The sequence below is a fragment of the Macrobrachium rosenbergii genome, chromosome 7 (genome assembly GCF_040412425.1).
Source record: "Macrobrachium rosenbergii isolate ZJJX-2024 chromosome 7, ASM4041242v1, whole genome shotgun sequence".
Taxonomy (NCBI): Eukaryota; Metazoa; Arthropoda; class Malacostraca; order Decapoda; family Palaemonidae; genus Macrobrachium; species Macrobrachium rosenbergii.
Genome location: NC_089747.1, coordinates 3,581,530 through 3,607,500, shown reverse-complemented (window position 1 = coordinate 3,607,500; position 25,971 = coordinate 3,581,530). Strand labels below are relative to the sequence as shown.

General features: G+C 36.6%; 1 protein-coding gene across 4 annotated transcripts in view; it reads left to right on the top strand.

Annotated features, from left to right (window-relative positions):
- Positions 1-25,971, top strand: part of LOC136840030 (uncharacterized) — a 318,614-nt gene that overhangs the window by 278,214 nt on the left and 14,429 nt on the right. For all 4 annotated transcript variants that reach the window (XR_010853503.1, XM_067106332.1, XM_067106334.1 and 1 more), the window contains one exon: positions 12,102-12,186. The gene's annotated coding sequence lies outside the window, so the exon portion shown is untranslated. The remainder of the gene's footprint in view (positions 1-12,101; positions 12,187-25,971) is intronic.

Sequence of the window (25,971 nt, the reverse complement as noted above, 5' to 3'; positions counted from 1 at the left end):
TTTATAAGACCATAAATGTGAATAATGCTTACGAGGTTTTCGAAGCATTTGCATAAGAATGGCGTCAGAAATTCATGTTTGAAGAATTCCTTCGCAGTTTCAATCTCCGAAAGTGTTTGATTCTTTGCTATATTTGCTCACGATGCAAATTTAGAACCCGCTAAATCTTTGGCGAATATATTTTATATTCTTAAAAGAGTTATACAGAGACTTTCTTCTCTAAAGGTATTTTTGGAAAATTTTATAACCATATTCCAAGTAGTTCATTATGCTTGTTGCTTCTCGCTAGAAGAAAATCGAGAGAGAGAGAGAGAGAGAGAGAGAGAGAGAGAGAGAGAGAGAGAGAGAGAGAGAGAGAGCTCTTGAGCTCTTGCTACTAAGTTGTTCAACTTCTCTTACTCTGTGGCACTAGAGATGAATCAGAAGCCTGGTTAATAATAATAATAATAATAATAATAATAATAATAACTATGAAATTAACATTTTATTGAAATAACGGATAAATAAATTGACGGGTTTTTTCATGCATATTATGTAGATTAAAAAAAAATTTGGTTCTACTATATAGAAAATAATTACTTCCGCGTCTTACTCTATTCTTCTGACAACATCTCTCTCTCTCTCTCTCTCTCTCTCTCTCTCTCTCTCTCTCTCTCATACATACAAATCTGTTTCTACTGTAACCCTACTGGTTCAGCATTCCATACACCCGCTCTCTCCCTCATATTGAATTCAATCACTGTCACACACCGCCTCTCTCTCTCTCTCTCTCTCTCTCTCTCTCTCTCTCTCTCTCTCTCTCTCTCTCTCTCTCTCTCTCTCTCTCATGCATATACACATCTGTATCTACTCGTACTCAAACTGTGTTCAGCATCCCTTACACTCTCTCTCTCTCTCTCTCTCTCTCTCTCTCTCTCTCTCTCTCTCTCTCTCTCTCTCTCTCTCATATTCAATTCAATCACTGTCTCTCCCTCTCTCTTCTTTGTCATTGTCAGAGAGAGAGAGAGAGAGAGAGAGAGAGAGAGAGAGAGAGCAGAGTCAACAGGTAAATTCCGAGCCTGGAAGAAAACGGTTGACAAAGGCACGGGTGGTGGGGGGGAGGGAAACGACCCTCTCTCGTTAAAGGGGAGAGAGCTATACCTTTCCTACTCCTCCTCCTCCTCCTCCTCCTCCTCCTCCTCCTCTTCCTCTTCCTCCTCCTCTTCTCACTCCTGCTGCTGCTCTATGGGAGGAGGAGAAGGAGGTGGAGGAAGGGTAAGTTTCCTATACGTCCATTTATTTTTTATATTCTTTTAACCTAACTTTTATTCCATTCTTATTTTTCTTCTTCTTCTTCTGCTTCTTCTTCTTCTTCTTCTTCTTCTTCTTCTTCTGCTTCTTCTTCTTCTTTTCTTCTTTTTTTGCCTTAGTATTTCAATATTTATTCATTCTTTTTTTTACGTAATTATGAGTGTTTAGTGGCGTGACTCTTCTTCGGAGTTTTAGGAGAAATTTCTACTGATATTACATTATCGTTGCGTCTCTGTCTCTGTCTCTGTCTCTCTCTCTGTATCTACTGTGTATATATATATATATATATATATATATATATATATATATATATATATATATATATATATATATATATATATATATATACTATTTGTTCCCACTAACTCCCGTTGCTATCCATTGAGATTAAATCCGTGTTTTATTACCCTGCTTGGCTGTGTGCTAACTACACAACCACTGGGTGTACAGTATATGGGGTGTATATGGGTTCTATATGGGTGTATATTACACACAACAAACCAGGGCAATGGAACTTTTTTAACCCTTTTTTTTGTATTTTTTGAAAAATACAATCGCTCATATACAGTATCGTGGCTTTTTACTCATTATTTCCGGTCATATTATAGTGATTATAGTGATGCACCATAGAAAAAAAACTACTTATTGTTTATGCTAGTATTGTCAAAAATTGATATAGAGCAACTTCTATATAGAATATCATATATTTTACTGGCGATAATTTTTCTTATATATTCTTTCATTTATATCTGTATATCTCTCTGCTTCTCTGCATTTTCCCATTATGAATTTATGCTATTAATAATAATAATAATAATAATAATAATAATAATAATAATAATAATAATAATAATAATAATACTATTAAGAGCAACCATATTCTTGTAAGATGTGTGTATATATATGTATATATACAGTATATAAATAAAATAAATACATATATATATATATATATATATATATATATATATATATATATATATATATATATATATATACTGTATATCTTCATCTTACAAGAATATGATTGTTCTTCATATTATTATTATTATTATTATTATTATTATTATTATTATTATTATTATTATTATTACAAATTTATATATATGTATATACAGTATATATATAAGATATAAGATCCCTTTTCTTGTATATTAAATCTTCAAATATTCTTAGAAAGTCACTTAAACTCCTTAGGCATTACAAGTCCTTCTGCCCTCGCCGTCAGAGAGAGACTGTAACTAGACCTATAAGTTTCATTCCTCGCCAAGATTAAGATATCAAGTGGATTTCCAACATTCTACCAACATATAATATACAAGAAACGAGTCTTACATGGTCTCAGTAATAATAATAAATATAATAATTATAGTAATAACGATAGTAACAGTATCATCAGCTCTCGAAGGAAGGACGGATCTTATTCTCATTAGAGAGCGTCAGAGCTTGCTTACTAATAATAATAATAATAATAATAATAATAATAATAATAATAATAGTATCACCAGCTCTCGAAGGAAGGACAAATCTTATTCTGAGATCTGTATTAGAGGGCTTCAGATAGCTTGTTTAATAATAATAGTAATAATAATAATAATAATAATAATAATAATAATAATAATCATAATAATGATAGGAAGGACAAATAATTAATTCTGAGGTTCAGCTAAAGAGACTGAGAGCGGTTTACTAATACCAATAATAATACACACACACACACACACACACACACACACACACAATATCAGCTCGAAGGACAGATCTTATTCTGAGATCTGTAGTAAAGAGCCTTAGAGAGCTTGTTCAGCTCTATGGTTGTATGTCTCTTATAATAGGAGGTTGATAGGCTCTTCAGAGCTCTACACAGAGATTTAGATAAACCTAGGAATCGATCTGTCGGGAGTTTATAACGATAGCACCCAGATTTGATTTTCAGCAATAATAATAATAATGATAATATTTAGGTTGCTATGTTCTCCAGTAATAATAATAATAATAATAATAATAATAATAATAATAATAATAATAACAATTTCTTGATTTTATTCTTCAATAATAATGATAAAAATTACAACAATAATAATACAAAGATCTGACGATATTATCCTCAGCAATAATAATAATAATAATGATAATAATAATAATAATAATATAAATAATAACAATAATAATATTTTCTGGAATGTATTCTTCAATAATAATGATAAAAATTACAATAATAATAATACAAAGATTTGAGGATATTATCCTCAATAATAATAATAATAATAATAATAATAATAATAATAATAATAATAATAATAATAATAATAATAATAACAAGGCTACCTTAGCGCAATAACCCTTCCACGTTTCAAGCTGATTAGAAAAAATATTGCGCCGTGTGGGCTTCAAAATTTTTGTGGGCGTCCACCAAAGCATAAACCCACTTTTAATACAAGTTCCTAATAACTTCTCTTATTATGAAATCGAGAAATACGTTCATTAGAGACTATGTATATATTTAATGATGTATACTATTCAGTGTGCGTATACTTACTTATTTCAGTTGCTAGTCATTAAGGATTATTTCCGTATTGTATAAGGGCTGATTATTTTTCCAGTGTTATTTTTTTTTTTTTTGGAAATGTTGTTTGTGGATTATTTAAGAGCTCTGTAATTTTGATATTGTTATTGTGTAATTTGGGAGTTTCTTGTTCATTTAAATTTAGGATATATATATATATATATATATATATATATATATATATATATATATATATATATATATATATATATATATATGTATATATATATATATATACACATATATGTGTTTATACATACATACATATATATATATATATATATATATATATATATATATATATATATATATATATATATATATATATATATATATATATATATATAATGTAAGCTGTTGTAATTTTTAATATACTTAACATATCGGCTGGTAGTTTAATATCATATTTTATATACTTTTTGGGGATATTTGCTAGGTTAATGCTATTTGAACATTATAATCTGAGCGCTGTTTGCTATTTAAATGCTATTTCTATATGACTCAGTAACTGTAGTAGACAAAGGATATGTCTGGATAAGCACGTCCCGCGAATCTCGCAAGTTTTCAGTACTTTTTCAATAACTTGACTTCTTAAATAGACGACTCTTTAAATATTCATCTTGGAATTAAAAAAAAAAAAATTTTAAATTAGAGAATGAAATATGAAAGATCACAAGTTTGCAAAGAAATTCCAAGACAAAATAATCCCTACATTCAAACTACCTGTCTTTGTGGCCACTCTTTAGATGGGTGACCAGTCATGAACATCAGACGTTGTTGACTTTGTCTATACTGGTCCTTAGGTAGCCTATTCTAGACCTTAGGCCTAGAAATGGGTGGACTTCTACAGTAGTACAGTATTACAATTCCAGTATACTTACTGAGCCTCAGATGAATAGCGTTTTGTAGCAAGGTGTAGTTCATTAATTTGTGACTTTTATCTCAATTCTAAGATAATTACCTAATTACTTTTTCACTTATAAGTTCCTTTTGACTGTGAGGATAGGCAATTATTGATAATCCATACTCCCAGCTCTCGCAAGAACTTAATCACTGGAATGTATCCTGTTTGATAATCTAGTAAGTACATTACGTTAACAGAGAATTACAACGATCTCTTATAGAGTCGCAAAAACACTTCGCCTGTTGTCGCCATATCAGTCAGTCGCGATGGTTCAAGAGAAAAGAAAACATTCAATTTGCCTCCATGAAAACTCGAAGGAGGAAATTTGCTAATTAAGCAGCTGCCTCAGACCTGGCTTGAGGTCAGTCCTAATTAGAAGGAATAGAGAGAGAGAAGAGAGAGAGAGCAGAGAGAGAGAGAGAGAGGAGAGAGAGAGAGAGAGAGAAAAGAAGAGACACACACAAGGAGAGAAAAGAAGAGAGAGAGAGAGAGGAGAGAAAAGAAGAGACAGACAGACAGACAGAGAGTGAGACGGAGTGGGGGGGGGAGAATAACAGGCCCTCATCACAATAGCTATAACCACGCGAATCATTCCGCCAAGTAACATGGCCACCTCAGTGACCTTATCTAGCCCAGACCCGGTGAAAATAATAAGCTTAATCTAAACCCGAAGCAAGCGAGGGCCACGCCCCTTTATGGCAAGAAGGTTTATGGAGTCCGGGGCTAAAAAAAAGAGGGGATTGGGGGCTACCAGGAACCTGATCAAAAACAGCAATCTTCAGTGCCTCGTTTTGAATTGGCCAAGGGGCGCCTTTCTACTGGCGAAGGCTTTCAATCTTTCAATACCGGAAACGCTCAGATTGAGAGAGAGAGAGAGAGAGAGAGAGAGAGAGAGAGAATTCTACTGACGAAGGCTTTCAATATCGGAAACGCTCAAATTTCTCTCCCACTCTCTCACTCTCTCTCTCTCGAGAGAGAGAGAGAGAGAGAGAGAGAAGAGAGAGAGAGAGAGAGAGACTCTCTCTCTTCGAGAGAGAGAGAGAGAGCTTCTCTCTCTCTCTCTCTCTCTTCTCTCTCGAGAGAGAGAGAGAGAGAGAGAGAGAGAGAGAGAGAAGAAAAATCCACCTCGCCTTCAGGGATGGCCCTAATGAAGCTGGGGAAGCCATGGAAAAAATTAAAAAGTTAATGAAATTACATCTGGGCGGCGACGAATTGTGTGACGGCGAGGTCGTTCGGTGATCGAAGGAGATCGGAATATCTCTGGGAAGAAAAAGTAACGTGCGTACGGCTCTCCCCTCTCTCTCTCTCTCTCCAGTGGTTTTGGCATACATGCCCATTGCACGATTCAAAAGATTCCGACTTCAGATTAAACCAAAAGAATATTTCTCTCTTCTCTCTCTCTCTCTCTCTCTCTCTCTCTCTCTCTCTCTCTCTCTCTCTCTCTCTCTATTGGCCTTGCACAGCTGGAAACTAATAAAACGCTGTTTCTGTCAGTCGCACTTTCGTCGCTATGTCCCCTGCTAAGGCCTCTATACTGCCTTCTCCCGCTTTCTGTTTTCATTTTCCGTTTCTAAGACTCTTCAGAGAGAGAGAGAGAGAGAGCATAAAATCGTAAGATTCGGTCAATTAGACGGCGATTTGGGCTACGATTAAACGATCTGGAACTCGTAATCAATTCTCTCTCTTACTCTCGGGGATTTTGAAAACTGCATTAAACGTTTTAAAAGATCTGGAACTCAGATTGAGCTAAATGATATCTCTCTCTCTCTCTCTCTCTCTCTCTCTCTCTCTCTCTCTCTCTCTCTCTCTCTCTCTCTCTCTCTCTCTCGTGATTTTGGAAAACACGCCCATTAAACGTTTTAAAGATTTGGACTTCAGATTGAGCAAAAGAATCTCTCTCTCTCTCTCTCTCTCTCTCTCTCTCTCTCTCTCTCTCTCTCTCTCTCTCTCTCTCTCTCTCTCTCTCGTGATTTTGGAAAACACGCCCATTAAACGTTTTAAAAGATTTGGACTTCAGATTGAGCCAAAGGAATATCTCTCTCTCTCTCTCTCTCTCTCTCTCTCTCTCTCTCTCTCTCTCTCTCTCTTACACACACACACACACACACACACATTGAAGTCGATCCATAGGTCTGTCTTAGCTCCACCAAACGACAGTAACATTCATATCCCTGTAAATGTATCTTTTATTGCCTGTCTAACCCAACCACAGTCCAAAGAAGAAGAATTAGTCTTCGATGAAGTAAAGGCAAAGTATCATTGCAGGCTTACATTTCAATTTCAAGAGGATGAAACGTATTTTAAAAATAAACTGAGCTCTTCCAGACTACCTAAAGGAACCTTCCTGGAAGGGGACCCTTCAAGACTAGCTGCAACTTTCATACAACCAAAAGAAACCCTACTGGAAGGTCTCACCAGAGACAAACTGAACTCTTCCAAGCAACCAAAAGAAATTTACCCTGGAAGAGAACCCCAAAGACAAACCACAGCCTTCCATATAACCAAAAGAACCCTCCCTGGAAACGAACCCCTTCAAGACAAACCACTTCCTTCCATACGACCAAAAGAAACTTCCCTGGAATTCAACCTTCCATAGAACCAAAAGATTCTCCCTGGAATAGTACCCTACAAGACAAACTCCAGTCTTCCATACAACCAAAAGAGACTTCCCCGGAATTCAACCTTCCATGGAACCAAAAGATTTCTCCCTGGAATCGTACCCTAAAAGGCGAACTCCAGTCTTCCATACAACCAAAAAAAGGCGTACCCTAAAGACAAACTGCAATCTTCCACGCAACCAAATGAGGCACTCTTCCAATCGAACCTCGCCTCCATCGAAGGTGTTGCGGGCTACATAAGATCCCAACCGCTCCCTCGCCTAATCCATCTCGCCGCGTCCCCGATCCTAATTTCCTTCCATTCTATCTCCTCTCTCTCCTCCGAAGGGATTGATTATTTGCTTCTTTTCCTTTTTTTCTCTCTCTTTTTCCTTGGCGCGCGCGAAAGCGGTTCTCAGAGAAGCAGAAAGTTTAGACTTGTAAGAGAATTTTCAATGCGTCTGAGGCAAGGTTCCTTCATAAATTACTGTACAAAACTTTGAAAAGGTCCAAGAAAAAACAATAAATTCTTATTTCCGCAGTTTATAGGCGACGTACCTGAAAGACACATTCCCACACATACGCACCCACGCTCGTTTGCTACACCGTACACGTGGAAATACACACGACTTTCTTTTGGCTATCATTAGTTTAATTTTATGCAAATCTCATTGCTAGGTAATATTTAGTCTTTACGTCCTTTTAAGCTTTTCCAATTTTATATTACACAGGTAAGCCAACCATCCAGTATCGCATGATCGTTTCCTAAATGCCTGTTTAGCTTCCATAATTATTTTGTTTCTTTACAAACTTTGTTTTGACTAAATAGCGCACGACTAAGCTTATCACATTCTCATCACACCGAAGACTGGAAACCCCAATCTTCCCGTATCTGTAGCAGTTCCCCCCAAAATGGATAAATCATCCCCTTTGATCGTATTCTGGGAATTACTGAACCTTTCTCCCCTCTCTCCCGCCCCTTCTAAGTATTACTACGTCCCACATACATACATATATAATAATAATAATAATAATAATAATAATAATAATAATAATAATAATAATAATAATAATAATGTGCCTTTTATATGTATGGGTCCCTAGCCATTTCAAAAGAACGAAAATATGCCATCGATTATCTTTTTAATAGGACTCTAGGACGATGTAGATCTCTCTCTCTCTCTCTCTCTCTCTCTCTCTCTCTCTCTCTCTCTCTCTCTCTCTCTCTGTATGAATGTGAATCTTACCTATATATACAAACAGAATACTTGTGTACTGCTAAGGCTGAAAAGATTTTATGTTTCCTTGCATTTATGAAAAGATCTTTTATTGTTACTTTATTTCTTTTAATTAATATTATCAAGAGCTCAATGTTATGGAATAAGTCTTGCTAAGCTGTGATCAAAATTACGTTCTGACTCCAGGCTATCAGGCAATGTGATTTATGCTGACTCACAGCATGCATATCAACATTTTTCCCACAGCAAAAAGAAAAATCTCGCTCTCTATACATGCTTCAGCAATGGGACAATTGCGAGTTCAAACATATGTTTACCGAATTTGTAGATTTGTATGAAATCATAACAATTTTTTACATTTAGCTTTAAGCGTTATTTAAAAAGAATGTTTATTGCAATAAGAATGAAACTTATTTCTCGGAACAAAAGATTTAAAATGTATTACAACAGAAGCTTTTGAAAAATAGGTGTCACAAAATCTGTGGCATGAAAAACATCAAACATGAAAAAATTACTTCAACGTTGGCACAACACAGATTGTAAAGAATTAGGACATGCAACTTTACGACAACAACAAAAACTTCAAACACACGTCGTGAAGCAAGGACCAGGCTTAGAATTTAGACAACTTAAACCCCTGAAATACATGTCTCACAAAATCCATGACAAGCAAAAAATCAGATATGAATATACGTCAGAAAACAATGATTTTGGACAACACAGATTACAAAGTGTCAGTCTAGAAACTATACGGCAACAAAAAACCTCAAACATGCGTCATGGAGGAAGTACCACACGTAAAACTAAGTCTACGTAGACTCTACAATATTTACCTCAGCAATCAAGCAAATAGAACTCGCCTCCTCACCTGGGGAAGATTTAAACAGTATCATCCGGTTTGTTTAGACAGAGTTCAGGACCCATCTATGTCTGAATGAAGCGGTATGAAAGAATTCTGTATTTTTCCTTCTTGGACAAAAGACGCCTTGCTGTCTAGGATAATGAAGGGAGGAAAAGGAGGAGGGTAGAGGGGGGTTCCTCCATCTACAAAACGGACAGTTGTGGGAAGGGGAGCAACAGGGGGTAGGGGGGCTTTTGACCCCCTAGTGGTTTGCAGCTACGCCTGAGGGTAGCGAGAAGTTATAGAGATCATATTATTCTCGGATTGAAAGGAATGGGTGGGAGGGGAGGGGAGGGAGGGGGAAGGCCTTTGGGGCCATAAAAGTGCTGACTCTCATTATAATGGCTCCTTTCCGGTTCATAGACAATGCAACAATGGGAGAACTGGAAATAAAAAAAAAAAGGTAGTTCGTCTTATCTCTCTCTCTCTCTCTCTCTCTCTCTCTCTCTCTCTCTCTCTCTCTCTCTCTCTTTATATGGGTGTGTGTGTGTGGTTATCCATAAAATCAGAATAGAAAGAACATTTGTTGATTTTGTCAAAAGACATAACAGATCTTCATTCAACAACTTTAAGGGCTGCTTTATGAGCAAGAGCCCGTGCTGGCATAAATCTAGCTCAATCTCAAACACTCAACGAAGTATTTCAAGTTGCATTCCTGGAGATCATTCAACTCACTTTAGACAGAGAGGGGAATCACCAAGTTCACGCGACGCGTTTTCATAACTGTCAGAACCTGTCAGTTTCTGCTTGGTGCCGTTGCTAATAACTGTCTCGCGCATTCTCTGGGTAAGGAAGATTTATTGACAGTCGCCAACTTGACACCCCGAGTGTATATCTGATCTTATTTGACGTTAGCGAAGACCCGAGAGATAGGAGGAGCGTTTGTTTCGGCGCCAGAACCCACCTAAGTAAAATGCTTTCTGATTTGGAGACGCAGTGCTTAACAATGAGTCTATAGCCTCTCGATTGCTCTGTAATTTGGTGGTAAGATTTTGCTGACAGTTCCTTTAAAATCCTGGAAAATGTCTCCTTTCCCCGTCTTTCAATATTCTTTTCACTGTCACAAGTTTCGTGGATGGTTGAAAATCATCGTCAGAACGAATATATTGCGCCTAAAAGAAAGTATTTCATGTGGATTAATACAAAAATGATTCTCGAACTTTATCGTAAACTGCACTGACCAGACATCCCACAGATACGTATTATCTCGGTCTCGTGTTAAAGAGAACTAATCTTTTTGTCTCGTCTCGGTCTCGTCCTAAGGAGCACGAGCCCGTTTCAGCCTTCGCTATCGTAGTAACCCAAAGGCTGAAAAACAAGTCTGCTTATTTCATGGCCCCCTGACCCACGCTATTAAAAAGAAGTAAAAGTCTTGAGACCGAGGAAAACTTTTGCCATCTCCCCTGCTCACACAACTAGTATAATCTCCAGGCTGCAGTTCTTTAACGAGAGAAATTATTCGATTATGCGAGAGAGAGAGAGAGAGAGAGAGAGAGAGAGAGAGAGAGAGAGAGAGAGAGATTAAGAACATTTTAACCAGGTTGCCACATCGGCCTAGGAACAACAGATCAACTGCAAACTTATAGAAGCATTTTTAACTTTCTCTCAGAATTTAGTGAGCTAGAATTCCGACTCCGATCTCATTTGTGAACTTATTGAATTACAGATTTCCTTGTTCTATTTTGATTGAATTTGTGATGGGATCTTGTTATGATACGATCTCTCTCTCTTTCTCTCTCTCTCTCTCTCTCTCTCTCTCTCGTAGCGTCAGCACGATTTATTACCCGGAACCGAGTCCTATGGTTTGTTTACTTTATAAAATCTTATGATTCAGTTCCATAGGCTATGCTTCAAAAAGTGTATGTTATTCTTAACTATGAGCTGAAATATGCTTAATGCATGACAGTGGTCTTCAGTAACATGTAGTTTATAAAGGTTTATATCTTTATATCTACAAAATAAAAACACGTAGAATTTTGAGTGCTGTGTTATTGGGAATACGTGATCCAGCTGTTATAAGGAATAAGTCTTACTTCCGGGAGAGTAATCTGTTTCTAAAACCCCCACAATGCATATTTCGACATGAGCGCTGAGATATGCGTCCGGTAGTTGGTTGACGGTAGTGGGTCGTATTCTGGATGAATTTCATATATATGTTACAGGCAGGTAGTGAAATGCACTTAGGGACATGTGATCCCCTCAGGGACTAGTACTAAACACGGCGAAACAGTGACTCGCCTACACTGTTTCGCCATGTTTAGTACTAGCCCCTGGGGGGTCAAATGTATTTCGCCGTGTTTAGTACTAATCCCTGGGGTCATCTAATGTCCCTAAAGTGCATTTTCGCTATCTGCCTGAAAATTCAGGTGAACAGAAATGCCTGGCCGTTGTTTCCTGTAACATATATATATATATATATATATATATATATATATATATATATATATATATATATATATATATATATATAGTATTTCAAATAATATGACACCTTTAAAGAGTATTTCAAAATAAGTTACGTACGAAAAAATTGAGAATTTCTTGCTGGAGAATCTGATTGGAAATATCTCTTGCTCTGCAATTTATGCAATGTTACTTTTTTCAGCGGAAGGCTCGCGCCAAATAAAAACATGTCATGAAAACATCGCGTGGATAACATCTCGACTTTTCAACGTTTTAACTCAAAAAAGGTAAGACATCATAACTGACGCATATTGTTGGTGTTTTGTTATTCAGGCGATATTGTGACAGAGGAGCAATTATCATAATTTCAATAATTTCCCAAATAATTTTCCAGGTGCGTTCGTATGAGATTCTAAGTGGAAGTAATTGATGAGAGAGAGAGAGAGAGAGAGAGAGAGAGAGAGAGAGAGAGAGAGAGAGAGAGAAACAAAATGTGTTTTGATGCAGGTTGACGTCTGAAACAAATGTGTTTTCCGAAACAAATGTTTGCAGGAAGGAAACGAGAGAATGGAGAGAGAGAGAGAGAGAGAGAGAGAGAGAGAAAGAGAGAGAGAAATTTACGTGTGTTGATGTCTGAAACAAATGTTTTGAAGCAGGAAGAGAAACAAGAATGGAAATACCTGAGAGAGAGAGAGAGAGAGAGAAACAAATGTGTTTGATGCAGGAAGAGAGAGAGAGAGAGAGAGAGAGAGTTACAGTTACATGTGTTGAAGTTTGAAACAAATGTGTTTTGATGCAGGAGAGGGAAACGTGAATGAAAATACGGAGAGAGAGAGAGAGAGAGAGAGAGAGAGAGAGAGAGAGAGAGAGAGAGAGAGAGAAAGAGTTACACGTGTTGACGTTTGGAAAAAAATGTGTTTTGATGTAGGAAGACAAAAGGAGAATGAGAGAGAGAGAGAGAGAGAGAGAGAGAGAGAGAGAGAGAGAAATTTACGTTTGTTGACGTCTGAAACAAATGTGTTTTGATGCAGGAAGACTAAAGGAGAATGGAGAGAGAGAGAGAGAGAGAGAGAGAGAGAGAGAGAGAGAGAGAGAGGAAGCTGTTCTGTTGTTTTGCATCGCAGCCATTGATCGAAGTTGCTGATTGTGCTCATCGGATATGGCTCTGAACGAGTCAGAATTTATTAGACTTGGCATTTCTCCGTCTCTCTCTCACCTGTCCTCTAATCTTTTGGTTTTTGCATTATCTCTTTCCTTTGCTTAACTCATTGTGTTTTATGCTTTATGTTTGAGCGATGGCTATGTTGAACAGGAAAGCAGTGTGTTGTATCTTTCTTTATGTGAGTAAATTATATATATATATATATATATATATATATATATATATATATATATATATATATATATATATATATATATATATATATATATATATATTTCTGTGGTTCAGTAGTTATCAACCTCGTTTTCTAAAAAAATGCATAGAGTCTTAGTTAACCTAAGCAGTGAATTAGAAACCTGGTTCGTTAGCTGACTGCGGTGAGTCGCGCGACCAGGATGAGGAAGAACTTGGGGCTTGCAACCTCATCCCACAATAGTCGCTAAGAATGTCAGCATCCTCTGTCTGTCTCTCTTTCTATGGAATTGGCATCCATTGGCGGTTACCCATCCAAAAACTGACCGATCTCACCAACTCAACATCGTAATATTTCATCCTCTGCGTATACGCGCGTACGTGCGCGTGCATTTACGGGTATGGAGGTAAAGATACGCATGAGATGCGCATGCGTATACCGTCAATCTTAGAAGGAGGAAATGCGTAATAACATTCTCAGAATTACATCATAAACTCTCTATTCCTTCCCCTTCCTCCCCCTCTCCCTCTCTCCTCCCCACCTCCTCCTTTTTATTATAATGATTACCTCTTACGTCCCAACGACCCTTTGCTGTTAGTACGTGCTCCTCGTTAATGAGGTCTGACGCTCCAATGTCTGCTCTAATTCTAATTATATATATATATATATATATATATATATATATATATATATATATATATATATATATATATATATATATATATATATATATATATATATATATATATACATACATACTGTATATATATGTATGTATGTATATATTGTCCCTTCAGTAGTATATTACAACGAATAACATGATATATTATGAGTCTTTTTTTTCTGACCCCGAATGACAACAATGGCATAGGTCTCTCTGTCCTTTTTTTCTCTTTTTAGGTCTGGGGTTTATGTTTAGTCCTGTTTAGTTTTTTTTTTTCCCTGTTTGGTTTTTTTAGGTCTTTGTTGGGGATCTCTTATGTTTAGTTCTCTGTTTAGTTTTTTGTTTAGGTCTGTTTGGTTTTTTGTTTAGTCTGTTTAGGTCCCTGTTTGGTTTTTCTTTTCTGTTTAGTTTTTTGTTTAGGTCCTTTTTTTCTCTTTTTAGGTCTTTGTTGGGGTTTATGTTTAGTTCTCTGTTTAGTTTTTTGTTTAGGTCTCTGTTTAGTTTTTTGTTTAGGTCTCTGTTTAGGTCCCTGTTTGGTTTTCACTTTAGGTCTCTGTTTAGGTCTTTGGTCCTTTCTTCTTTGTTTAGGTCGCTGTTCAGGTCTCTGTTTAGTCTCTCTGTATGCTCCCTTGGTCTTTTTAGGTCTGTTTAGATCTCTGTATAGTTCTCTGTTTAGTTTTTTTGTTTGTCTCTGTTTAGGTCTGTTTGGTTTTCTGGTCCTTTCTTTTTCCTTTCCTGTTTAGGTCACTGTATAGTTCTCTATAAAGTAAGTCTCTGTTTAGTTCTCTGTTTAGGTCCCCTGTTTGTTTCACTTAGGTTTGTTTAGTCTTTGGTCTTCTGGTCCTTTCTTCCTCTGTTCTCTTAAAGGTCTCTGGTCCTTTTTTCTTCTCTGTTCTCTGTTTAGTTTTTTGTTTAGGTCTCTGTTTCTCTGATCCTTTGTCAAACTCATTACATTCACATGAAACCCATTTTAGGTCTCTGGTCCTTTGTTCTCTGTTTAGGTCTCTGGTCCTTTGTTCTCTGTTTAGGTCTCTGGTCCTTTGTAAACTCATTACATTCACATGAAACCTATTTTATGGAAGTACGACCTAAAAAAAAAACTCACATGATGCCACATTGAGCTCACAGCAGACTCACTTGCTTAGGCTATTTATAATTCCTCAAACTACACAGCTGTGAATTTTTTTTTTTTTTATAACTTATAGATATCAGTGTTTAGATTCAAGTAGATGTTGTATAGGTAAAACTTGACAGGTCAGTGCTGATGGTAAAATCTTTATTATTATTATTATTATTATTATTATTATTATTATTATTATTATTATTATTATTATTATTATTACCAGTTGATTTTGTATCGAGTCTTCTGAATTCTCCTTACAATTATTGTAGAAGAGAAAAGAATTATAAAGAAAATTGAGAATACTCAATATAAAATAAACTCGAATAATGCAGACATCATTTTTACACGACATATTATTATTATTATTATTATTATTATTATTATTATTATTATTATTATTATTATTATTATTCGTAGTAATCATAAGTTATTATGGACCTAACCAAATCGGTATTAACTTATAAACCAAAGTTCCACTGCAACAGAATATGACCTGAAACTCAGGATGGTGGGTGAACAAATGTTATCACTGACGCACAGACCAAGGGTAAGAGCAGTGGTCTGAGGTAACCCTACCAGCAACTAATAGCGACGCAGATACACCAGTCAGTCAATCAATCGATCAATCAATCGTTCTTTATAGGTTGTAATTAAAGATTCAGCATCCAGTTCTCCCCATAGAGACGTGCTATAGAGTCAGGAAGTTCATTGGCTTTACTCAAAGGTATTTAATCCCTCTTGAAAGTTCCCATTGAAACTGTGGTATTTCACTTCATTTTAAAATAGACTGTATTTCCTTTAGCAAATAGACAATATATGCGGCGTCTGCCATCAACTGTAAACAGCAACATGTGATCATCAAAATGTTGAGGTATCTTTCCAGCCCCGAAATTGAAAGTTCATTAATATATAAGCCATCGCCACTGCTACATTTACAATTCAGAATCTACATTCTGGCATTGCATTAAGGAAAATGGTTATTCCCTTTACAAATCTAACAGTTCAATAATATATGTAAACCATCGTTACTGCTACACCTGGCATTACTTTAAGGAAAATGAATAACAAATGAATAACTAACATTCACTGAATAGTACTACCAGTACACTCTAAATCGTGGAGAGGAAGAATGGTAGATACCATTCACGGTCTTCTAAGTCTTGGTAGCCCATACAGCATTTCCTTCTGTCTACACGTGAGCCTTCTCTTGTTCAAATGCCTCGTCTCACTGCTTTTGTTTAACCGTTTGTTTATTTACTCATTTATTCATTTACCTTTGCTCTACAAAGCTGAGAGGAGTCGAGTCCTAAACATTATGTGTATGTGCATATATATATATATATATATATATATATATATATATATATATATATATATATATATATATATATATATATACTGTATATATATAAATGGATGTATGTATGTGTGTGTATGTTCCAGCATAACTCTGAAATGCAGCGAGCAGTTTCAACCAAACTTGGTATACAAATGACTTACTATCTGGGAAAGAATACTGTGGGGGTAAGACATCACTGGCACCAAAGGGGTTGGGGGTGGGAAGGGGATGACATGTAAAAATTAACGAAAACGACAGGTATTAGTGTCTAATCCATAGTTTTCGAGGTTGCTGAGATGAATAGTAACTCCCGATGCCCAGTAAGTCCAAGTTCAGCCCCAGTAGGAATGGGGGTTGAGATGGAGTGAAATATAAAATGTCAAAAATGCTGGACAGTGTAATTGAAGCAACTATCTTAACAGGTCAGAGAGAGTGAGAGAGAAGAGAGAGTAGAGGGCTTGTTAGGGAGGAGAAAGAGAGAGAGAAATGAGAGAGAGAAAGGGGTGTTAGGGAGGAGAGATGGAAGGGGTGTTAGAGAGAGAAAGAAGGAAAGAGAGAGAGAGAGAGAGTAGAGGGGTGTCAGGGAGGGAGAAAGAGGGAAAAAGAGAGAGAGAGAGAGAGAGTTTACTGGTTGTTATTCAGAGTTTCCCCAGGCAGCGCCAGGTTGGTCAGCTTATATATGTATATATATATATATATATATATATATATATATATATATATATATATATGTATATATATATATATATATATATATATATATATATATATATATATATATATATATATATATATATATATATATATATATATATATATATGTATATATATATAGACATATATATTATAATGTCCGCGTCTGAAGTTCTTGTCGCTCAAGTAAACAACCTAACCTGGACGTTATCCTCCTAAATGGAAAATAGAATAACGCAAACATCATCTCGCTCTTCCCCATTCGTATATTTCTTATATACACATTTCTGAGTACTTATATAAACGCCGAGAATGTATTTCCAACCCGTCCGTTGACTTACAAAGCCCCCCCGGAATTTCACGGGTCCTCTAAGGAAGGCCGTTTGAGCCTTCGGGACACTTGGCATAAGGGGTGAATTGGCTTCACAACAATGGAAGCAACATGCATCACAATGCATCCACTTTGCACTCAATTGAGAGAGAGAGAGAGAGAGAGAGAGAGAGAGAGAGAGAAACCTTCGACATATCGATTGCTGTTGCTGTTGCTACCTCTCCCCTTCTGAGAGAGAGAGAGAGAGAGACCATGACATGGTGAATGTCTCTCTCTCTCTCTCTCTCTCTCTCTCTCTCTCTCAGATTCCTATTTCTACCCTAATTTTAGTACATAGCATCTCTCTCTCTCTCTCTCTTTCCTCTCTCTCTCTCTCTCTCTCTCTCTCTCTCTCTCTCTCTCTCTCAGATCTCTCTGATTTTAGTCTAGCTCTCTCTCTCTCTCTCTCTCTCTCTCTCTCTCTGTAGAATGATTAAAAGGGTGTTTTGTTGTTCGAAGCACGGACCAACAATTGTTTGAAACAAAAACGTTTCCATGGAAACATATGGGAGAGGATGAATTGCGTCATTGTAACATTAGCCTTTGCACATCTAAAGTCTAATATATATTATATGAGATGCTTTTTATAAACATACACAGGTTTTAGTAAACGAGCGTTTACGACAATTTTCACACAGTGAGTTTAAAATTAAGTCCCGTGGATAGAAAAGTGAGCTGGGAATGTGCAACAGTTTCTCACTGGCTGACAGGCTAGGTCTCGAACCTCTTGTCTAGACGTTTCTCTCAGATCTTCTACCCTGATTTTAGTACATAGCATTCTCTCTCTCTCTCTCTCTCTCTCTCTCTTCTCTCTCTCTCTCTCTCTCTCTCTCTCTCTGTAGAATGATTAAAAGGGTGTTTTGTTGTTGGCGAAGCACGGACAGCAACAATTGTTTGAAACAAAAACGTTTCCATGGAAACTGAAAGATATGGAGAGGATGAATTGCGTCATTGTAACATTAGCCTTTGCAATATCTAAAGTCAAATAATATATATTATATGAGATGCTTTTATAAACATACACAGGTTTTAGTAAACGAGCGTTTACGACAATTTTCACACAGTGAGCTTTAAAATTAAGTCCCGTGGATAGAAAAGTGAGCTGGGAATGTGCAACAGTTTCTCACTGGCTGACAGGCTAGGTCAGCGAACCGCTTGTCTAGACGTTTAATCTCTCTCTCTCTCTCTCTCTCTCTCTCTCTCTCTCTTCTCTTCTCTCTCTCTCTCTTTTTTAATTTCATGCTTCATGTTTCTTTTCTTTAGAGATACAGAAGCTGCCACACTGGCTTTCATATTCCTTCTCTCTCTCTCTCTCTCTCTCTCTCTCTCTCTCTCTCTCTCTCTCTCTCTCTCTCTCAAGTAACTAGCTACCCACTTACCTGGGTGGGCCAGCAGATATTTTTGATTAACAAACCTGGGAGAGAGTTTAAGTCAGTATGGTTTGACTTGGCCATTTCTGGTTGAATTTTTTTTTATGGATTGGTTAAAGTCTAGAATTAAATTAACACTGTAAATAAAAATTAAGAGTTATTTCTCCATCTGTATTTGACTTTAGAATCTAAATACATTTTTCTCCAGAAAATTATTCTTTGTTCACTAATGTTTTGCAATTGATTCTGCTGGTAAAAGTGAGATGACATGGATCATAACATATCATCAGTATCTTAGGATTTTGCAGCATTAAAGTATTGTTAATTTTGCAGTATTAAAGTATTGTTAATCCAGTACTTTATTTGATGTACTGTACAGTACTCTGTAACAATAAAATGCAACAGCAAAGCAAATTGAAATGTATATATTTCATAAATGCTGTTGTTTCTTGCAGTAAACAAAGTGTGATCAGCATTGTCATCGTCAATAATACGTACTGCATAACATTTTCACCTTTAAAACGTAACACTTGATTACAGCAGTACTGTAATTGTTACGGTATTGTTTACAGTACAATGCTGTACAACAAAAAATTGCATCAACAGAGCTACCGGAAAGGTTTGATAGAAAATAATTGCTTTTATCATGTTTTTTATATAAAATCCTGACGTGTTTGATTTTAAGAAAAACGCCGGATTTTTTGCCAGCCTCTCTCTCTCTCTCTCTCTCTCTCTCTCTCTCTCTCTCTCTCTCTCTCTCTCTCTTGTAAAATAAAAACGTCTGCACTTTTTGTACCTCTAGTAGGTAGGTAGAATGAGCAGCTTCTTGCGTTGAAACTCGTGAAATCTCGTCACAAAGGGCGATTTCTGTCCAAAAGCAAACTTGGGTACGGCGTGACGAATTTCCTATTTACATTAACTGTCATTAAACAGTTCAAACTCTCTCTCTCTCGGAAACTGTATTTCTTGTAACAAATTAATCAGTAAGGATTATTTTAATACAGTCGGATACTGATGATATTATTCAGTCAGGAGTAAATATTAATTAAGATATTATTATTCATGATTAACAATGAACATTCCATTCACTTTTCAATGCGCCATCAACGAGACAAAGAGTTTACGCAAACTTCTTAATCATAATTGCTTTGGGATTTTTCTCTCAGATTTTTTTTTTTTTTGCCATACGTAAATAACAGCTGGCATTAAAGAGTTTAATAGGTTTGAAATGGACTTCTTTTGAATTCCAAATTAACTTATTTTTCCCCCAAACTATGATCAACATAGTTAATATAGTTTAGCGTATATCCGAGACTTGAATAGCTGTATATACAGGCAAATAATTACCATGTTACAAGAAAATACAGTTTCAAGGAGAGAGAGAGAGAGAGAGAGAGATGTATATATATGTATATATATAGATATATATATATATTATATATATATATATATATATATATATAGAGAGAGAGAGAGAGAGAGAGAGAGAGAGAGAGAGAGATGTATATATGTATATATATATATATATATATATATATATATATAGATTAGAGAGAGAGAGAGAGAGAGAGAGAAAGAGAGAGAGAAAGATATGTATATATATGCGTATATATATGTATATATATGCATATATATATATATATATATATATAGAGAGAGAGAGAGAGAGAGAGAGAGAGAGAGAGAGAGAGAGAGAGAGTCAGTCTCATACTCCGGTACTGAAATTAATCCTAATGGAATGATCCTGATATTCCTTTCCTCGAAAGTCCCATTATTATGCTCGTCATCATCAACACAGTGCCAACTGATTACTCGCCAGAGGTTACACCACACCTGAGCCAGGTAAAAAAGGAGTGAAACCCATCTGCGGACTCTGTAACATTAGATCAATTGATAGTCATGTTATTCCGAGGATAATGTTACTTCTTTCTTAATTATCACTCTTTTTTTTAAGTTTGTAATCTCCCATGCACTGTAGTTTGTTGGGTTATTATTATTATTATTATTATTATTATTATTATTATTATTATTATTATTACCATCGTGACTCTTATATTATAATTCTCGCTAGTTTTTTATTTCCTATCTTCTTTTATTGATTAATCGTGACAAATTATTATTATTATTATTATTATTATTATTATTATTATTATTATTATTATTATTATCTTCACAAATTCGGAATTTCCTGAGAGAGAAAGTTCTTATATAACCTTTTACCTATTACATGTATTTTATATCTTTATTTATTTACCACAAATCCTGACAAAATATTTTAATATTTCCCTGATAAGAAAAAGATCTGCCCAAAAAGTTTAATTTTCTAGCTGGTTTCCCCTGAACAGAGATACCCCTCCTCCCCTCCCCTCCCCATACCCCCTCCTCCCTCCCCATACCCCTCCTCCTCCTCCCCTCCCCTCCCCCTCCTCCCATACCCTCACCCTCCCCCTCCCCTCCCCCTCCCACCCCCCTCACCCTCACCCTCCTCCTCCCCATCCTCCTACTCTCCCTTCTCCTCTTCAAGTTTAATGATTTGGGCCCATTAGAACCACAAACTCTGACCCTGGTCGAATGAAAAGAGAGAGAGAGAGAGAGAGAGAGAGAGAGAGAGAGAGAGAGAGAGAGAGAGAGAGAGAGAAAGAGAGAGAGAGAGAGGGGGAGAGAAAGCAAATCCAAAAGCGGCTTTTAGACGAAGGGAATCGACGAATGACTGAATAGAGAGAGAGAGAGAGAGGCAAGCCTTTTCACTCACCCAAATAGTCACCGCAGCTCATTCATGGAAAGTGGTTATAGAAAGCTGCTTGAATGCCGCAGCACACGGTACAGAAAGAGAGAGAGAGAGAGAGAGAGAGTCCAAATAATTCCATACTATTTTCCTCTTCCTGTATCAACCCACATTTTTGTTTCAAAAGTTAACGCGTGTAACTCTCTCTCTCTCTCTCTCTCTCTCTCTCTCTCTCTCTCTTACCCATCAGTATGATCTTATGATCTTTAATTAATTTATTTTCTCTCTCCCTACGCATCTCCAATCGAGTAGCTAAAATTTCTTCTGTCTATCTATCTATCTATCTATCTATCTATCTATCTATCTATCAGATCAGTAAATCAATTGCATAAATGTAAATTCATCTTAAAATGACAACCAGGATTTTTCTACATCAACTTACGAGTCCTTAAAATTATCAACAGATAAACTTTTTTTTTTTCATCTCCGCCGAAGAAATTGAGCGTCTCCATGAGGCAATTTGAAAGATCAGTTTCCTTCCCCTGATGCGCTGGCGTTGTCAACTGGCTTTCAAATTCATTACAAAGAAATAGAAATGTTATGACAATGGCAGATCCGTTAAGCGTGTAATCATACACAGAGGTGTATAAAAACAATTATGAAAAAATATTTATACCTTAGACGGAATAAGTCATAATATTCTTCAGAGTTAAGAATTCACTTGTATGCTATGCCATAAAAGTGAGCTAATATAAGAATTTTTGTCATTTTACTTCAGATTTTGTCACATTTCTGAGCAGTGTAATCAGGGGGACGAAACATAAGGGAGAGAGAGAGAGAGAGAGAGAAGAGAGAGAGAGAGAGAGAGAGAGAGAGAGTCAGAAAAAGCAGTTATACTCATTGTCTCTATCGTCCTCGATGAAGACAACAAAGAAACGTTTTCTTGTCTTTTGCCAAGGACAAGTCTCTTCATTTCCCATTCTTTGTTTACCATTTTTGAAATGCCTGTGTCCCTCTCAATTACTTCCTCCGGCATCTGTAGTTCCATTGGCCTCGTTCGGTACGCAGAATGCGATTGAAAATACTGGATTCTGGAATGTCTTCTCTCCGGTCCTCTTCGCAAAAGAATCCCAAAAATGGCCTTTCAGAAACTTCCTACGTCAGCCAGCATTGTGTCGCGGGAGTCACTGGCTTCCTCGTTCAACTTCTTAACTATTCATCTTGTAAGGTGCATCTTTTATTAACCACGATGATCTCTCAACTTCTCGATTTCTTCACATTTTGGAAACGCTTGTCGCTACTGAGCCTAGACCCAAATGACGAAAAAAATGAAGATATTCTGATGCCAGGCAGAGATTTATTTTCGGGTCTGGGGTATCGGAACGAGGTGACGATAATGACCTTTTGAGTCTGTACGGAGATCGGAAGTGAATTTCTTTGTGAATTCTCTTCCGTTTCTGACTGGTAAATCGATACTTTTGTAACCGAAGACGTAAGTCATTAGTTCGTCAAATTCCTGAGGCCTAAGATCTAAGGACTAAAGTAATTTTCTTATCTCTGGAGCAGAGTTTGCAACATCAACAACAATAGATAAAGAGTGGCTAGACAATGGATACAAACTAGTTTACACAGAGGGTAAAGTAAAGCCACAAATTTGGCAACAGATTCTTGTACAGACTAGTCTGAGAGATAATTAGATTGATAACAAAACATTTTCCTAAATCCCACAGAGAGAAGGACCAGACGTCAGTAAAATAGAGGAAAGTTTACCCCAATGAATCTTGCCAAGAAGAAGAAGTAGGAGGAGGAGGAGGAGGAGGAATAATGGACTCCATAGCGGAAGATTAATGGCAGTCAAGGTAAAATTTCGAAGACAAACTTTTTTCAACAAACGTACTTCTAAACTCACCAGCATAAGGAGATACAACATCAGTGTCGCAGCTCACAAAATATCAAGGGAAATCAGCGTGAAAATATTGTATCACTCTTCAGTTCCATAGCTAGCATTGTATGAAGGAAATTGCTGGTATAAAGGTAAAAAAAAAGGTTAAGTAATCATTGCAGTCCATTGAAATATTCATATATTTTGTTATTTTAATCATAGCGCTGCCCTCCTTTGTTGTAGTCAGAAAGAAATAACAAAACGTTCAGGCAAAAGCTAAAATACAGGATATTAAGTGTCTGTTCAAACAAAGACTAATAAACAGGATATCAAGGTCTTATTATAACCATACACAGCATTATCATTTTACGAGAGGCACACCTATGATCATATACAGTACAATTAATCTCGGGTAATTCATTGCTCCCATTCCATTCTCTCTCGCAGTCATTCCTTATTCCTCCGTTTCCTCTTGGCACAGGCATACCTCTCCTTCATCAACCGTATTCCCTCCATTCGTTACCAGAATGTATCGTTTATTCTTCGTGACTCGAAATGAGGAAAGTTGGGCCATCTACAAACGGTGTTTCCTTCATTAACTCTTTGCCAATTCGGAAGCTGCCTTGCTCTCTCTCTCTCTCTCTCTCTCTCTCTCTCTCTCTCTCTCTCTCTCTCTCTCTCTCTAAGAATAAGTAAGTATCCTCGGTGCTAATGAATCGATGTTCTGATATTCATTTTCCAGGTCTTCACAAAAGGCTATAGATTTAGCGACTCAAGGAAACCGTATTTTATACCTCTCTCTCTCTCTCTCTCTCTCTCTCTCTCTCTCTCTCTCTCTCTCTCTCTCTCTCTCTCTCTCTCTCTCTCTCTCTGTCGTTAATGATTCGATTTTCTGCTCATTTTCCATGTCCTCACAAAGGTCCATCGATTTAGTGACGCAAGGAAACCGTGTTTTACATTTCAATATATTTTTACTATTTGTTATTTTGCTATGTATTTATTTCAATGAGGGCTTCCCTTATCCGATTCCCCAAGGATTCCCCAAGCCTCTACCTATGTTTGTTCAGTTAAATACCTTCTGAAAGCCTGAGAAAAAAAATGTACATTTTTTTTTTTACCCATACTGGGCCAATTGGTTCTCCGATATCAAGAGAGCAAAAGTGTTTTTGTGTTCCCGCCAGTTATACAATTCTACTTTTATAACAACTTACTTTTTTTTTAGGAGAGTTCAAGGCCGCCAGATAAAAGATTGACAGACAGATATAAAAATGTATTTTATGAATGGCTTCCCTCTGACGAAGTGAGGATTACCTCGTCGAGGTTAGCTTATATGACAATATACATTCTGACGTAGCCGTGATCACTTAGTTACTTTCTCTCTCTCTCTCTCTCTCTCTCTCTCTCTCTCTCTCTCTCTCTCTCTCTCTCTTTTCATTCCATCTGTGACCAACAATAGCCGACTAACAACCAAGTCTCCTACTGACCGAGAGGCGCTAGATTTTTAAGAAAAGTGTCCAGACCGAATCTCCTCGTCCCGGGATCGAGCATGGCCTACTCGGTTGCGAGTCGTGCTTGCTAACACTTTCACCAGAGACAGAAAACGAACGAGGGAAAGGAAGCAATGATTGCAATTTATACGATCGAGGGAGGAAACTGAAGGAAATTGTAGACAGAAGAAGAAGAAGAAGAAGAAGAAGAAGAAGAAGGAGGAGGAGGAGGAGGAGGAGGAGCAGAACCTAAGAAGAAGAAGAAGAAGAAGGAGAAGATTGAGGAGGAGGAGGAAAAAAAATAAATTGTCCGATGCAGGGGAAGCTTTCATTGGCCGCCCACCAATCAAATCCGACGGGTGACTTATTAAAGCATTTTGGAGAGAGGAAGAGAGGAATTTCTTCTCCGAAGGGAGAGAGAGAGAGAGAGAGAGAGAGAGCAAAACGAGGAGAAAAAGTCATTTGGCTTCTGATGTTGGGGTAGGAAATACGCTCCTCTCTCTCTCTCTCTCTCTCTCTCTCTCTCTCTCTCTCTCTCTCTCTCTCTCTCTCTCTCTCTCTACCATTTTCAATTTTTAGTCAATTCTTCCTTTCCTCTTTTTGCTTCATAGCACTGTTATATTGATTTTAAAAAAAGGGGAAAATACTGCGCGTAAAGTCGTTACATACGGTTATTTACTATGACAACTGGACAAGAATCATTTCTATATCATTGTAAGTCAATAATTTTTAAAAGAAACTTTTTTTTTAACCTCCACGTAACCTGTCTGTCTTGATTCTTCGTGATAATTTTCTTAGTAACTCTCACGAATTATCGCGAGGATTATATTTCTCTTAATAGCAACGCCAAGTGTTTGATATATATATATATATATATATATATATTATATATATATATATATATATATATATATATATCTATTTCATAATCGCATCTAAAATGATAAAGAATTGTTTTCCCAATACTAACGTCGTATATATTTATTTTATAATAGCAACTACACTTATAAAGAATTGTTTTTCACATTTCAACATAGAAGGAAGATATTCTGCCATTATCTCGC